Source organism: Marmota monax, unplaced genomic scaffold (genome assembly GCF_021218885.2).
Source record: "Marmota monax isolate L192 unplaced genomic scaffold, Marmota_monax_Labrador192_F-V1.1 WCK01_AAM20220418_F8-fsc00038, whole genome shotgun sequence".
Lineage (NCBI taxonomy): Eukaryota > Metazoa > Chordata > Mammalia > Rodentia > Sciuridae > Marmota > Marmota monax.
In genome coordinates, this window is record NW_026692498.1 from 2094210 (window position 1) to 2111177 (window position 16968).

Below are 16968 nucleotides of genomic sequence, written 5' to 3' on the forward strand. Positions count from 1 at the left end.
AATGTCTGCTGTCAGTAGATTGACTAACATCTGAGGAGGCTATGTCCATCTCAGGAGCTCTGTGGGATCATCACACAGTAAGAGAAAAGACTGGAGCAAGACCCATCCTTACCGAGGGGCACAATCAGTTTATTCCACTTTGTGCACTCAAGGCCCATAGTTCACACACACAGACCATGGCTGGCTTTTGCCACATCTCCCATTCTCACCACTCAAGGCTAAAGGGTGCTCATTTCCTATGTGGAAGCTCCTGACATATGAGTTTGTATTATTCAAAGGTCTTTTAAAAAGTCTCTTGGCATCAGGGCCTTTATTGGTTTGTAATTGGTATTCAGAGCTTTTACCAGTGTATCATTTGAATTCAGGGAATTTGCAGGTCTCTAATGAGGTTTATGGACTCTGGTACTGACTCAGTGGATTGTGGATTCTTGCCAAGGGTTTCAGTGGTTTTCATGGTCTCCTCTAGTCCCAGGGTCTTGCTCAAGGTGTTCCCTGAGAATCTTAGTGTTCTCTTTCTAATGCATTCAGTTGACCTCTTGGATATTTCCAGCAACTCAGTGTGGTTCAGGAGGTTTCCCAGATATTTAAAGAGCCAAAGGCTTTGCCCATTGCCTCAGTAGAACTCATGGCCATCAGCAGACTCTTTGTTTTCTCAGGACTTTTTCAAGTGTCTTAGACATGTTCAATGCTACTCCCAGAGTGTCAGATGGGATTAGATAGTTCCCCAAAGGCACACTGTGTTCAGATTTTTCCAGGGCCTCAGTAAATATCAGCACAGTTTCCAGGATATCCATGGAGTTCCGTACCATTCCAAGGGTCACAGTGTTTCTCAGGCACAGCCAAGTATCTTACTGAGTCTCAGGGCATTTAGTTGTGCCCAGAGCCTTCATGAGAGTCTTAATGGCATCATTGCATTTCCAGACATTCAATAAAGCTATACTATCCCCAGGAAACAATAATGGCAAATACTTACCCTAGAGTCTTAGTGACACTCAGGGAATATGAGGGGATTAAGGTCTTTCCCAGTGTCAGTGGGCCTCAGGGCCTACCCTAAAGTCTCAGGGGGGCTCAAGAACTTTTGCAGAATTTTAACCTTGTTTAGAAAGGTCCACATCATTTTTATGGTGCTTTTAATATTTCCCAGTGTTTAGAAGAGGGTCAAGGCATCAACAAGAGTCACAGATTCATTAATATTTTTATATGACAGCAGAATGCATTACAATTCTTATTACACATATAGAGCACAATTTTTTATGAATGTATATTCACATCTATTTATGTCTTCATACCTGTATTTTGGATAATAATGATCCTCAATTCTACCATCATTAATAACCTCATGACCCCTTTCTTTCTCTCCAACCCCTCTGCCCTATCTAGAGTTCATCCATTCCTACCATTCTCCCTGTTCCTATCCCACTATGAGCCTCCTTATATGAAAAAAAATACATTTGGCATTTGTTTTTGTTTTTTTTTTTTGGGGGGGGGGGATTGGCTAACTTCACTTAGCATTATCTTCTCTAACTCCATCCATTTACCTGCAAATGCCATGATTTTATTCTCTTTAATTGCTGAGTAATATTCCATTGTGTATATATGCCCCATTTTTTTTATCCATTTATCTATTTAAGGTCTTTCCCGGTGGCATTGGACCTAAGGCATACCCTAGAGTCTCAGGAGGGTTCAAGGACTTTGCCAGATTTTTAATCTTGTTTAGAAATGTCTGCATGGCCTTCATGGTTTTTGAAATATTGCCCAGTGTTTAGAAGACCCTCAAGGCTTTGACAAGAGTCATAGATTCATTAATTTCATTCACTGTTGTCTCAATGGGGTTCAAATATTCTTCAGATTTGTAAGAATGCTAAAGGCGCAGTCTTTCAGTGCCAATCAGCACCTTTCACAATTTCATCATGTGCTCAAGGTCATCCCAAGGGTCTCAATAGTTCTTATTGCCTTTTGCAGGGAAACACTGAATTGCAGAGCCAACCTCAGAGTCTCTCATTATTTTAGGGTCTTTTTCAGGTTGTCCATGAGGCTCAGTGCTATTCACAGAGGCTCAGTGATGCTCAGTCCTACTTCAAGCCTCAAAAAAGGCTCTCAATATTCCCAAAAGAAACACTGAATTCTGGGTACTTAATTCTGGGAAGTTTTTATAACATGAATTTTACAATTGTGACAGGGTACAGCCAAGCATAGTCCAAGGGCAGATAGCAGATTTATTACCTACATTTTTTAAGATCTCAAGGTAGGGAGCAGACTCAGATGGAGTGTGATCCTGGCCTTGCCCAGAATCTCAATGAGTATATGGTCTCCTTTATTTTCATAGTCATGTTCAGGGCAGTCTCCCAGAGTCTTAGTGTTCTCCTTCCCTTGCTCAGGCATTCAGGGAATCTCTCAGACATTCCCAGAATCTCAGTGTGGTTCAGAATTTTCCCAAAATTTTCACAGAGCCAAATGCATTGCCCATGTCCTTAGTGGGACTCATGGCCATTACCAGGCTCTCACTTTTTCTCAGAGTATTTTGCAGTGTCTCAGTCATGTTCAGTGCTATTCCCAGGGTCTCACCTCAGCTTAGATAGTTCCCCAAAGACACACTGGGTTCAGGGTATTAGTCAGGGTCAGTAAATCTCAGCCCCTTCCCATATCCTCAGTGGAGTTTACTGCCATTCCCAGGGTCACAGTGGTCCCCAGAGCCTTCTCCAGAGTCTTGTTGGTGTCATTGCCTTTCTAAGCACTCGGTGAAGCTATTGTCTTCCCAGGTTACACTGATGATCAGGGTGTACCCTAGAGTCTTCATGATACTCAAGGCCTTCTTTATGATATCAGAAGGGCTAAGGAGAATTTTTTGTTCTGTGGCTCATGGTCTACCCTAGAGTCTCAGGTGGGCTCAAGGCCTTCTAAGAATTTCAGTCACATTTAGAAACCTCCACATGCTCTTCATGATGCCCAGATTATTACTCAGTGCTTTTAAGAGGCTGATGGCTTCAATAAATGTCTCTGCATTTCAATTTCATCATTGTTTGTTCAGTGATGTTCAAAATTTCTTCAGTCTTAAGAATGCTAAAGGCCTTCCTTAGGTTGACAGATGTATGCATAGCCTTCCTAAAAGTCTTTGTGGTCTTGTGACCTTCACAGGATCTAAGTGCAGACAAGCACCATTCCCATGATCACTTGTGCTCAGGTTCTTTCCAGGGGTCTTAATAGGTCTCATTGCCTTTTCTAGGTATCCCCAACTTATTGGATTTATAGAGTTCCTCCATAGGCTCAGTGCTATTCTCAGAGTCTCAGTTGATGTTCAGAGCTTCTTCCAGCATCAGAGTGACACTGAATCTTCCCAAAGGAAACATTGGGTTCAGGGCCTTTCAGGAATTTTTACTGAATCCCAGGGAATTTTTCCAGTGTCTCTGTGAAGCTCAGTGCCATTACCAGCATCACAGTGGTGCTCAGGATTTTCTTGGTGTTTAATTGAGTGTTAGAGCCTTCCCAAGTATCATACTGAGGCCTAGAGCCTATGCTAATCTTTCAGTGGGTTTTAGGATGCTTCACAATATCTAGTAATGCTTAAATTTTTTCCCCAGTATTCTTGCAAAATATTGGCCTTCACTAGTATCTCAATGGGGATTAGTTCCTTGCCTAGTGTGTCATTGAAACTCAGGAATATTCACATTGTCATAGTGTTGCTCAGGGCCTACCCACTCTGTCAGTGGTACTCAGGGCTATTTCATGTTTCTCAGTATAAGCTCAGGGCTTTCCCCAGAGTCTCATTCTGGCTCAGTGCTTATCTCAATGGCTTATAGGACCTCAGAGTATTTTCTAGGGTCTTTTTTCAGATCTCAGGTATGATTGGGTCTCAGATTTTCCCCCAGTTCTTCTGTGAGACTAAAAGCCTTAGTACTTCTCAGTGAGGTTTTGGGCCACCACCAGGTCTAAATGGGTTTGTGGACCTTTCCCTGATTCCCCTTGTTTTTTCTGCTCAACAATTAAACTCAAAGTTTTTCCATATTCTTTATTGGGACTCATTACCTTCCATAGTTATCAGTAGTTCTCAGGACTATATCCAGGATTTTGCTGTGATTCAGGGCTTACCATAGTATTTCAGAGGTACTCAAATGCTATTTAGGATTTTGGGTGATTTAAAGGCCTTCAAAAGTGTCTCTTGGCATTCAGGCCTTCACTGGTATCTAACTAGGGTTTAGAGCTTTTCCCATTGTGTCACTGGAATTCAGGGCTTTCCCAGGTCACTAATGAGGCTCATGACCTCTGGTACTGATTTAGTGGATCGTGGAGCCTTGTGTTATGTTATGTTCTAGATAAATCACTGGAGGAGGCTTGAAGGATGACATGGACATTTATTAACTGGCTGGTCAAGGCCACCAACCACATTGCCTCTGCATATCTCAACCTCTTACAGAAAGTAGGGTATCTCTTTTTTAGTGAAAACCTGCAAAGTACCAGTAATTCAAAACCATAGCAATGTTGGAAGTCAGTCAGAATGACCCAGTTCAGGGTACAGTACACTTCCAATGAGAAATATCAACTAAGAGAGGACATTGTACAATTGTATTTCTTGATAATATATTGTATAAGAATAACTGAAATATTTTTCAACCACCATGCTTTGCCAAACAGTGTGTGGTTGGCAGGAGGTGGTAGAGTCAGAGTTTTCTCATGGGACAAAGCTTTTTATATGCAATGAAGTCTTAAGGTAGAATGGAGTTTGTCTGGTCCAGGTACATGTAGCTTGGCCCATAATATTTTCCTCTTTTTTAGAAACAATCAAACCCTTGATTTACCTTTTGAATCAGGTAAGAGGTTGTAATTGCCATGCATATATATTAATTTAACTGACAAAATATGTTATTTTAGCAGCTTAGGCTTTATAAATAGTCTAAATAATAGAAAAAACATGAGTAACATTTTTTATTCTTATGGTGGTTAGGGTCTTTAAAGACTATTCTTTTTTTTTTTTCTTTAGGAGACATCTTTGTGCCATAGACATAGTCTCCTATCTGGAATGGGTGTTGGAAATCAGTGGTCTTTTGAGGTTTGTTCTCTCCAAGGAATTTATGAGCTTCAGGTTGAACCTATTGGAGAGACTTAACAACAGGAGAAGGTGATCTTAGTAAGGGTGGAGGAAGGGCTCTGAAGGTACTAACAATTTAATCTCCCAGAGGTGGTCTCTCTTTGGACCAAAACTGGTCTCCAATTTTGTGATCTGACCCAATTATCTACGCTGACTGAAGTTTTTATTTTATTTTCTCGTCTAATTTTAGGGACTTCTTGCTGCTGGAAGAAAAAGGGTGAGGATCACTCTTACTGCTACAAGCTGAGAGGGGGCATCATGGGGTGGGGAAAGCAGTTTGGAGTCCCCTTTTAGAGATTGGGTTAGTCAAGGCATCCATGGTAAAAGTCTGGCTTGGGAAGAATAGGTTGTAAAGTCATCTAGGGGTGGATATGGGAAGCTACTCCTGAGCTATTTAGCACCTTCACTAGGCCTTGAGCCAAGGATATTTTGGTGTGGCATTGCAAGTCATTCTGTGGCTCCTCCCACTTAATGCATTATGCAATGAAAGTGATTTCAGCCTTAGCTTGGCTGGGAAATCTGCTCTTCTAGCTCCAGAATTGGACTTGACCCCCTGAGCCTGAACAGCTCACCTCCTACCTTATTTGGCAGAAAAACATTCTATGCAAAATCTTTGAAGTTTCCTCCATATATAATAAAGCAAACAAGGGCTCTCTCTCTTCCCATTGTGGAAGGTCAAAGAGCCATCCCACCCCCACTTTTCATAATTACTTTCTGTGTAGTGTGGCTTTTTCAATGCCTTTTTCTTAGCTTTATTTCATAGCCAACTCACTTCATGCAATGAAACCCAAATCCCACTACCTTTACAGCATATTGTAGAGAGCCACTCCCAATGCACACACCTTTAATTCCTGATACACCATGGTGATCTCAAAGATCACTGTAGTCTGGAGCAGTATTGCCAAGACTCTTGGGAGTAGCCCTAGGAGTAGGCAGCACCCAGAGAGGTTGAGCTACTCTCACCTCTTCCCTTGTAATTCTACCCTAATCTCATTTGAATAGCTTCTTCCCAATAGAAGGGTTTAGCAAGTGCTCCTCTCTCTTTCCAGGAACCCCTAAGGTCAGAGGAGCCTTAGGAGGACCCAGTTCACCTGGAGTTACCTTGAGTGTTTCAGTTGTGAGACATGACAATTGGTGGCCCTTATGGAGACTCCAGGGTGAAATTTAGAAATTTAGTGGGCTTGGAATTTCTCACCAGAAGTTAAGCACACTTAGAATTTCAGAGTTTATTGTCAGCTGAATTGTAGAAAGTAAGTGAATTAGACAGAAGAAAAATCTGGATGTTAAACTTTTTAATATTTGGGAATATTTTATCCTTGGAAAGAGAAAAAAATATTTTTTTACAATTCTAGAGACTCTAAATAAATGTAAAGAATTATTAAGATGATTCATGGGATATGTTGTCAAGTTCAGTTCTCTACCATGGGAAAAGCACTTTTGTGGACTTTTTGGGGTTGTTTTTATAAATCTTTATATTTTGAAATATTAGGTAAAAATCTTTTGGGTTTATGTACTAGAAGTCTGTGCTTTAAAAGTGAGAAAAAGAAAAAAATGATTTTGTGATGAGACTTGATACGAGGATTCTTTGCCCGTAGAGAAGTGAATTTTGTTTTTCTATTGTTTTTATGAATAATGAACCTCTGCTACATTCTTGTCCTACTGGATCAGAATCCAAAGACTTTAGCAACTGTTCCCTAATGGGGCTGTAACTAGACCCACCACCTGCGGTGCTTTTAACCCTTAAACAACCTCATGTAAGTGCCAGATGCAGACTGCCTTAACATCTGATAGTAACACTGGTGTCTGCTGTTAAAATACACTTTTTTTAGGGCTGGGGATGTGGCTCAAGTGGTAGCGGGCTCGCCTGGCATGCGTGCGGCCCGGGTTCGATCCTCAGCACCACATACAAAGATGTTGTGTCCGCCAATAACTAAAAAATGAATATTAAAAAAATTCTCTCTCTCTCTTTAAAAAAAAAAATACACTTTTAAAGTGCCACGTGCTGCAAGGAAAAATACAAAAGACTGGAGAACACCAGCTGCAGCAAGCACAGGTAGAAGAGACAAGGCAAGCTGCCTCCCACCCTAGGATCCTGCTGGGGTGGGAAAATACAAACAAGTCAAATGGAATGCTACTAGCTGGGGAAACTCAGGGAGCCTTTGCCTCCAACAAGGAGCAGCCAGCTCCCTGCTGTTTCCATCACCATGGTAACCACTGGAAGCCACTCAGGTCCACTCAGGCTTCCTGGTCCTGCCTCCTGCACATTCATGGGCTTCCTATTGGTCCTTTCACTGTCACTCAGACAGGACTTCTGGTCCCGCCTTCCAGCAACTAACCTATACTTCCTGTTGTATCCCTGCTACCATCAGCTGAACAAAGCTGCCTTTTTAAGAATGTCCACCCGTACATGCCCTTCAATAGATGAATGGATAAAAAAATGTGGCATTTATACACAATGGAGTATTACTCTGCATTAAAAAATGACAAAATCATAGAATTTGCAGGGAAATGGATGGCATTAGAGCAGATTATGCTAAGTGAAGCTAGCCAATCCCTAAAAAACAAATGCCAAATGTCTTCTTTGATATAAGGAGAGTAACTAAGAACAGAGTAGGGACGAAGAGCATGAGAAGAAGATTAATATTTAACAAGGATGAGAGGTGGGAGGGAAAGGGAGAGAGAAGGGAAATTGCTTGGAAATGGAAGGAGACCCTCAGGGTTATACAGTGGAGGGGGTAGAGAGAGAGGAGGGGAGGGGAAGGGAGAGGTGGGGAGGGGGGATGGTGGAGGATGGGAAAGGCAGCGGAGCACAACAGACACTAGTATGGCAATATGTAAATCAATGGATGTGTAACTGATGTGATTCTGCAATCTGTGTATGGGGTGAAGGTGGGAGTTCATAACCCACTTGAATCAAAGTGTGGAATATGATATGTCAAGAAATTTGTAATGTTTTGAACAACCAACAATAAAAAATTTTAAAAAAATGAAAAAAAAAAGAATGTCCACCTGTAAATGCTAATGAATGATATTTTCAGGCAAAATCTAATTCCACAGGTTTCTATGTTGCATACCTGAGCCTAACTTGTTTCAAAGCTAAATCACCTATTTTTTATAGCTGTATTATTTTTTTAAAAAAAATGCAGAGGTAATGGAACAATTTTAAGAAATACATATGCTTCTTTATATTTTGCTTTTAATTTTGAAGGTCATGAGTATGCATTTACTTGTCACAGGAACAAAAGCCGGCAATGTTCCTGTGATAATCAAAGAACCCTCATTCTCATTCCTGAGTATAAAGTTACAAAAAAAAAAAAAAAGTAAATGTATACACAAGGATCTAATTATGTGACACCACAAATATTAAAAAGTACACTACTAATCCAAGGGAAATTAACATGGATCCAAGTATCCTAAGAACCATATGGTTACATAAAGTTAATACAATTATAAGTTATGCCCTTATTCTTAATACATATTTTTCTAGGTATTTGGATAACTTATAGTTGTTAATCCATAAAATATTTAGAATATATGTTTAATTTTTTTAGTAATATATTTATCTAATTGTTTTTCTTCAACAGAAGACACATAATTTATATATTTCTTATATATGCATTTATCTGATGCTCTGCCTTTTAGATACAGATATTTGAGATAAATGCATTTTATTATAAATTTGCTTTCAAGAGATAATATAACCATCAAGTAATCTCTCTCAAATTGTTGTACAAACTCTAAATGGTAATAAACAAATATAATTCTGTCTACTGAAATATCCAAGGACTTTAACTCCTTTAAAACTCTATAAGATTGAGAGCTAACCCTTGTAAGTTGGCCACTAAACAAAGCAGTGTGTGTGTGTGTGTGTGTGTGTGTGTATTATATATATGGTCTACAGCTAGTTAAAATAAGTCTGATTAGAAAAACACATTAACCTAGGTGCACTGGATCAAAATCATAAACTCAAAAATACAGAATTTTTTAAAATTTTATTTATTTTTATGTGGTGCTGAGGATTGAACCCAGAGCCTCGCATGTGCTAAGTGAGCGCTCTACCTCTGAGCCACAACCCCAGGCTCCCCCCCCCCAAAAAAAAATACAGAATTTTAAAAACAAGATGCCTGGAAAAAATGATATTGTTCTTAATAGTAAAACAGCATGAGAAAGCAAGAAAGAGACATAGGGAAAGAAAGAAGAGAGAGAGAGAGAGAGAGAGAGAGAGAGAGAGAGAGAGAGAGAGAGAGAGAGAGAGAGAAAAGAAAGCATTGCTTCTGTGCCTCAGCCAGGGAGAAGGTAAACTGACACTTTTCCTTCAGTTTCAGATTGGTCCCATCTGGAGACTTTTGGCAGCAGTTTATATTCCAGTGCACCTTACTGAGGTGCCTAGGGCATTTTAACCATTTTTCCCCAGATGGCAATTAGGCCACTTTTGCATTAGGTTTCCCATGACATAGCTAACAAGAAAAAAAAATTGGCAGAAATAAAAGGAAGGTTAAAGTGAAGAATTTGACAAGGTCTGAAGATGGGGTTCCCTGAGTTGCTGATAAATTCAATCTGTGAAAATAAAAGGAAAGTAGGTGCTGGGGCAAACAGTCAGACAACAATGTCAGGAACAGGTGGATGGACATGAACAAACAAGGGACAGACAGTGGTGGACAAGACACTGTCTCTTCCAATACCTAGATATAAGACTTTCATCTCTATTTATTGGCTTTCTGGGTTAATGACCCAGGGTCCCATCAGATACACTTTCACAAGTGCTGAGTTTACAAGCATGAGCCACACCACATACATTCAAATGTGGCCTTGAATTGGTCACTGCAGGGGATACAGAACCTCACAGGTCAGAGAGCTACCAAACTTGAGAGAAAGGGCACACTTCTCTGTGTCCAAGGATCTGGAATACTGGTGTGCTCAAGAGTCACAGCCCAGACTCCAGGAATCTTACTGGATCTTCCAAATGTTTTGTTGCATTTTAAATGAATTATGAGGTCAGTCTTGAAGCAAGAAGTGGAAATTTATTCAATGGCAGGTCTGGAGTAATGACCAAGTTGCCTCTGAGAATCTCCACTCCTTGCAGAAGGTAGGATATCTCTTTTATAGCGCCAAACCACAAGCAATCAGTAAGTCAAAACAATAGCAATGTATGAAGTGGGTCAAAATAACCAATACAGGATACAGTGCACTGTCCAAGAAAAATGGGAACTAAAAAAGAATATCTTACAAATTTATTTCTTTAAAAAAAAATCTTTGTTTTATTTATTTATTTTTTAATGTGGTGCTGAGAATTGAACCCAGTGCCTCATGCATGCAAGGCAAGAGCTCAACCACTGAGCTACAAACCCAGCACACAAATGTATTTCTTAATAATACATTGTATAAGAATAATAGGAACATTTTTCAAACACCCTGGGTTGCCAAACAGACTGTGCTTAGCGGGAGATGGCAGTGGCACAGTTTTCTCAAGGGGAAGCATTTCTTACATGAAATGAAATCTCAGATTAAAATGGAGTTTATCTGTTCAGGCACATACAGTTTGATCCATAACATTGCCCAGAGTCTCAGTGAATATCATGGTCTCCTTCAGTCTCACAGTCACGATCAGTAAGTTCTCCCAGGAAATTGATGTTTTCCTTCCTTTCTTCAGAAATTTCAGGGGAGCTCTTGAACAGCCCCAGCATGTCAGTGTGCTTCAGGATGTTCCCCAGGTTGTCAAAGAACAAAAGGACGAGCCAAGGGACACAGTGGATCTCATGGCCATTACCAGGATCTCAGATTGACTCAGGGCATTATGAAGTGTCTCAGTCATGTTTAACGCTATTTGTAGAGTCTCAATTGTGATTAGATAGTCCCACACAAACACACTGGATTCAGGGTTTTGTTAGGGTCTCACTAAATGGTAGGATCTTTCCCACTTTCTCAGTGTAGTCATTGTCATTCATAGGGTTACAGTGCTGCTCAAGACCAGCCCAGAGTCTGAGTCCTAGGGCATTCCCCTGGGGCACAATGGTGCCCAGGGCCTTATCCAGAGTCTTTGTGGTGTCACTGCCTTCCAAGACAATCAGTGAGACATAGTTTTCACAGGTTACTTTGATGAAAGTGGCCTGCCAAAGAGTTTTAATGATGCAGGGTCTTCTTCAGGATACCAGAGGGGCTCAGGGTCTTCACAGTGGCCATGGGATTTAGGCCCATCCTAGAATCTCAGGAGGGTTCAAGGTCTTCCCAAGAATTTTAATCTTGTTAGAAAGGTCCACATGATCATGATTCTAGGAATGTTGCCCAGTGTTTAGAAGAGGCTCAAAGCTTCAATAGGGATCTCACATTTCTAAATTTCATTCAGTAATGCCTAAGTGGTGTTCAAAATATTCTTTGATTCTTAGGAAGGCAAAGGGCCCTTTCTTAGATTGACAGATGTGTGCACAACCTTCCCAAGAGTCTCAGTGGTACCACTGCCTCCCTATAATCTCAGTGTAGATCAGCACCATTCACAATATCACCATCTACTCAGGGTCTTCCAAAGAGTCTCAATAGTGCTCATTTCATTTTGCAGGGGAACACCGAGTTTCAGAGACAACATCAGAGGCTCCTATTATTTCAGTCTTTTACAGGTTGTCCATGAGACTCAGTGCTATTCTCAGAGTCTAGGTGATGCTCAGCTCTTCTTCCAGCCTCAGAGCAAATCTCTGAATCTTCCCAAAGAAAACAGTGGGTTTAGGACCATTCAGGGTTTCTCAATAAATCTCAGGCCTTGCCCAGGGTCTCTGTGGAGCTAAGTGCCATTCCCAGCATCACAGTTGTATTCAGCATCTTTCCCACAGTTTGATTGTGTGCCAGGGCCTTCCCTAGAATCTTAGTGAGGCCTAGGGCCTACCCTACTTTTCAGTGGATTTAAGAATTCTGCACAATATTCAGTGGTGCTCAGATTCTTCCAAAGTATTCTGATAAAATTATGTCCTTCCCTACTGTCTCATTCAGGAATAGAGCCTTAACCAGTGTGCTATTGTAACAGAGAGATGTTCCCCTTGTCAAAGTGGTGCTCAGGGCTTTCACCACGGTGTCAGCAGCACTTAGGGATACCCTAAAGATACATTGGGTTCAGAGTTTTTGTCAGACTCTAAGTAAATCTCAGCGTGTTTCTCAGGTTCTCAGTGGAATTCATTGCCACTCCCAGTGTTACATATTACCCAGGGTCTTCTGCAGAGTCTTTGTGGTGTCATTACCTTCTTAGAAATTCAGCAAAGCTATACTCCTCTCAGGTTACACTGATGACCAGGGTGTACCCCAGAAAATTAGTGACAACAAGGGAGCTTGGATATTGCCCAATGCTTTAAGAGGTTCAAGGCTTCAACAAAATTCTAAAATTTATTAATTTTATTCACTTGTTTCAGTGGTGATCAAAATATTCTTTAGATTATTAGGAATACAAAGCACCCAACCTTAGGATAACAGATGTGTTCACAGTCTTCCCAAGAATGTTAGTGTTCTCATTACCTTCTCTGGCTCTTGGTACACATCACCACCATTCACAATTTCACCACTTGCTCAGGGCCTTCCCAGGGGTCTCAAATGTTCTCATTGCCTTTTCCAGAGGATCACTGAGTGTTAGAGAAAACCTCAGAATCTCCTCTTATTTCAGGATATTTTAAAGTTTGTCCATAAGGCTCAGTGCTATTCTCAAGAGTCTCATTGATGCTCAGTGCTTCTTCCAAACTCAGTTCAGGGCTGTGAATCTTACCAAATAAATCACGGTGCTCAGGGCCATTAAGGCTTTCTTAATGAATCCTAGGGTTTCTCCCAGGGTTTCTGTGGAGCTAAGTGTCATTCTTAGAATCACACTTGTCCTCAACATCTTCCCAAGAGTTTGATTGTGTGTCAGGACCTTCTCAAGGATTGTTGTGAGGCCTAGGGCCTACCCTACTATTTTAGTGAATTAACAACCTTCATAATATCTAGTGGCACTCAGATTCTCCCACAATATTCTTGGAAAATAATGTCTTCCCTAGTGTCTCATTGGAAAATAGAGCCATGCCCAATGTGTTAATGTAACATGGAGATACTCTCAGTGTCATAGTGGTGCTCAGAGCCTTCCCCTTTCTTTTATAGGCATTGAGGGTAGCCCAAGTGTCTTGGTATAAGCTCGTGGCTTTCTCCAAGGTCTCAATCTGGCTTAGTGTTTTTCCCAGTGACTTATAGGAGCCAGAGAATTCTATAGGGTCTTTTTTGAGATTTTAGGTATGATTGGTTCTCAGATTTTTCCCATAGCCTCTGTGAGGCAAAAGGACTTCAATATATAGATTTACAATGGGGTTCAGTGCCTCCACCAAAGTCAATGTGCTGTTTTGGATCTTTCCCACAGTTTCCATGTGTCTGAGTACTTTTCCCAATGTGCAATGAAGCTCATGGCTTTCTCTATTTCTTTAGTGGGTCTCAATGCCTTCCACAATGTTCTGTCATTCTGACAACAATCTCCAGGGTTACAGTGTGACTCAGGACTGTCCTTAGCATTCATGTGTGTTCAGATGATATTCATGAGTTTGTGTGATCCAAAGGCCTTCAAAAGTGTCTCTGGCATTCTGGGCCTCACTGGTTTCTAAGTGGTGTTGAGGCTTTTCCCAGTGTATCATTGGTATTCAGGTCTTTTGCATCTCACTAAGCTGGGTCATGGACTCTGATATGCATTCAGTGCATGTGGGTCTTGGCTCAGGTTCTCAATGGGATTTCTAGTCCTCTCCAGTCTTACAGTCATGCTCAGGTTGTTCCCACAGATTTTTTGGTGTTCTTTTTTACTATATTTCTTCATTCCATTGATGTCTTGTACATTACCGCCATCTCAGTGTGTTTCAGGATATTACCAGGTTTTCAAAAAGCTGAAGACCTTGCCCAGTCCCTAGTAGAACTCATGGCCATTACCAGGTTTTCTGTTATTCTCAGTGCCTTTGGCAGAGTCTCAGTCATGTTCAGTGCTTTTCCCAGAGTCTCACCAGGGCTTAGATAGCTCCCAAAAGACACGATGGGTTTAGAGTTTTTTCCAGGATTTCAGTAAAGATCATCAGATTTCCCAGGTTCTAAGTAGAGTTAATTGGCATTCCAAAGGTAAAAATGTTGCTCAGAACCAGCCCAGAGTCTACTGAGTCTCAGGGCATTCCATGGTGCCCAGGGCATTCTGCAATGGCTTAGTGATATCCCTGCCTTTCCAAGCACTCAGTGAAGCTACAATCTTCCCTGGTTACACTGATGATCGGTGCCTACCAATAATTCTTAGTGACACTCATGGTATCACTGGGGTTCATGGTCTTTCCTAGTGTGCCTCAAGGTATACCCTAGAGTCTTAGGGGTGCCCCAGAATCTTCATGTTGTTTTAAAAAATCCTTATGGTCTTCATGGTGCTTGTAATATTACCCAGAGCTTAGAAGAGACTCAAGGCTTCAACAAGAGTCATAGATTTGTTAATTTCATTCACTATTGTATCAGTGGGGTTCAAAGTAATCTTCATATTCTTAGGAAGGTGAAGGCCTCTTCCTTAGTTTGACAGGTATGGGCACAACCTTCCCAAAATTCCTAGTGCCTTCATCTTCTTCCTGGAATTTCAGTGCAGATCAGCATAATTCACAGGGGATCACTGACTTTCAAACCCAACCTCAGAGTATCCTTTGATTTCAGGGTATATTACAGGTTGTCCATGAGGTTTAATGCAATTCTCAGAGTCTTAGTGATGCTCAGTGTTTCTTCTAGCCTTGAAGTGAGGCACTGGACCTTCTGAAAGGTCAACACTGTGTTCAGGGTTATTCAAATTTTCTCAATAAATCTATGGGCCTTGCCCAGGATCTCTGTGGAGCTAAGTAACATTTCCAGCATCAGAGTGGTTCTTGCCATCTTTCTTAGTGTTTGACTGTGTGTCAGGGCCTTCCAAATAGTGCAGTGGGGCCTAGGGCCTACAATATTATTTCAGTGAATATAAAACTCTGCCCAATATCTAGTGATGCTCAGATACTTCCACAGTGTTCTGGGAAAATAATGGCCTTCCCTAGTGTGTCACTGGGGAATAGAGCCTTGCCCAGTGTGTTAGTGTAACATGGAGATACTCTTGGTGTCATAGAAGTGCTCATGGCCTTCCCTGCTCTGTTGTAGGCACTCAGGGTAGCCCATTTTTCTTGATGTGAGCTCGTGGCTTTCTCCAAGGTCTCAGTCTGGCTCAGTGCTTTCCCAAGTGACTTACAGGGGATCAGAGAATTTCCTATGGTCCTTTTTGAGATCTCAGGTATGATTGGGTCTCAGATTTTTCCCACAGCCTCTGTGAAGCTAAAGCCCTTTAATAATTTGTCAGTGGACATCATATCCTTTACCAGTATGTAAGTTGGGTTGTGGATGTTTCCTAATGTTGCTTGTGTCTCAGTGCTTTTCTAGATGAATAATGAAACTCCTGGATTCCTGTGTTCCTTAGAAGGGTTCAGTGCCTTCCATTCTGTGTCTGTAGTTTTCCAAACAGTTTCCTTGATTTCCATGTGAATCATGGCTGTTCATTTAATTTCTGGGGTCTTCATACACTTTCCCTGAGTTTGTGACTCAAAGGCCTTCAAAGTGTCTCTTGGCACTCAGGTCCCTCATTGGTTTTCAATTGGTGCTCAGTGGTTTCCCAGTGTATCAGAGGACTTCAGGGCTTTTGCAGATCACTAAGTAGTCTAATGGACTCTGGTACAAATTCAGTGAGTTGTGGGTCCTGATCCAGGTCCTCAGAGCATTTCCTGGTCTTCTCATTTCATAGTCATGCTTGGCCTGTCCCTCCAGAGTCTTAGTGTTCTGCTTCTTTCCTCCTGCATTCAGTTGTGCTCTCAGACATTAACCATATTTCAGTGTGGTATGGATGTTCCCCAGTTCATCAAACAGACCAAGACCTTGCCCAGGGCCTCTGTGGAACTCATGGCAATTACCAGGCTCTCAGTTTTTCCCAAGGCCTTTTGCATTGTCTCAATGACATTCAGTGCTATTCCCCAAGTCTTACCATGGTTTATATAGCTCCCCAAAGGCACAGAGTTTTTCCCTTGTCTCAGTAAATCTCAGCACTTTTCCAGTTTGTCAGTGTAGTTCATTACCATTCCCAGAGCCACAGTGTTGCTCAGGGTCAGATCAGATTATTACTGAGTCATAGGGCATTCCCCAGGGTACAATTGTGCCCAGGGCCTTCTGCATTGTCTTATTCTTGTCTTGCCTTCCGAGGCACTCAGTGAAGCTGTAGTCTTCCCAGGTTACACTGATTATCAGGGCATATGTTACTGCCTTAGTGACACTCAGGGTATCAGAGTGGCTCAGGTTTTTATTCCAGAGTCAGTGGGCTTCAGAACCTACCAAAGAGTCTCAGGAGGGCTCAAGGCCTTTCACAGAATTTCAATGTTGTTTCAACAGGTTCACATGGTGTTCATGATCCTTGGAATATTGCCCTTCACAAGATTCTCAGATTCATTAATTTCATGGTTGTCTCAATGGTGTTCAATATATTCTTCAAATTTTTAGGAAGGCAAAAAGTTCTTCCTTAGGTTGACAGATGTGTGCACTGTCACACTTATTAGATAACCACAATGTTTAACCAAGCTAAACTAAGCCTGAACCTGTCCACATCAAAGTAACTTTAATCAATAGACTTTCTTGAGAGCTACATGAAACTTCTAACCTTACACATTACAACTAAAGTATGTAACTGAGAAATAAGCTGTATAGTGTTGCTGACTCTGTAACTGCCTAATGACACAATGAACAGTAATGTAACACTGGTGCCAGTGATCTAAAGTGGCCTATTGATATCAATAAAGCTTCCAGCCTGACAGGGGGCCTTTGCTGCCTTTCTGCCACTCTGCCATCCTGCTTTTCTGCGACTTTGCCTCTGTACC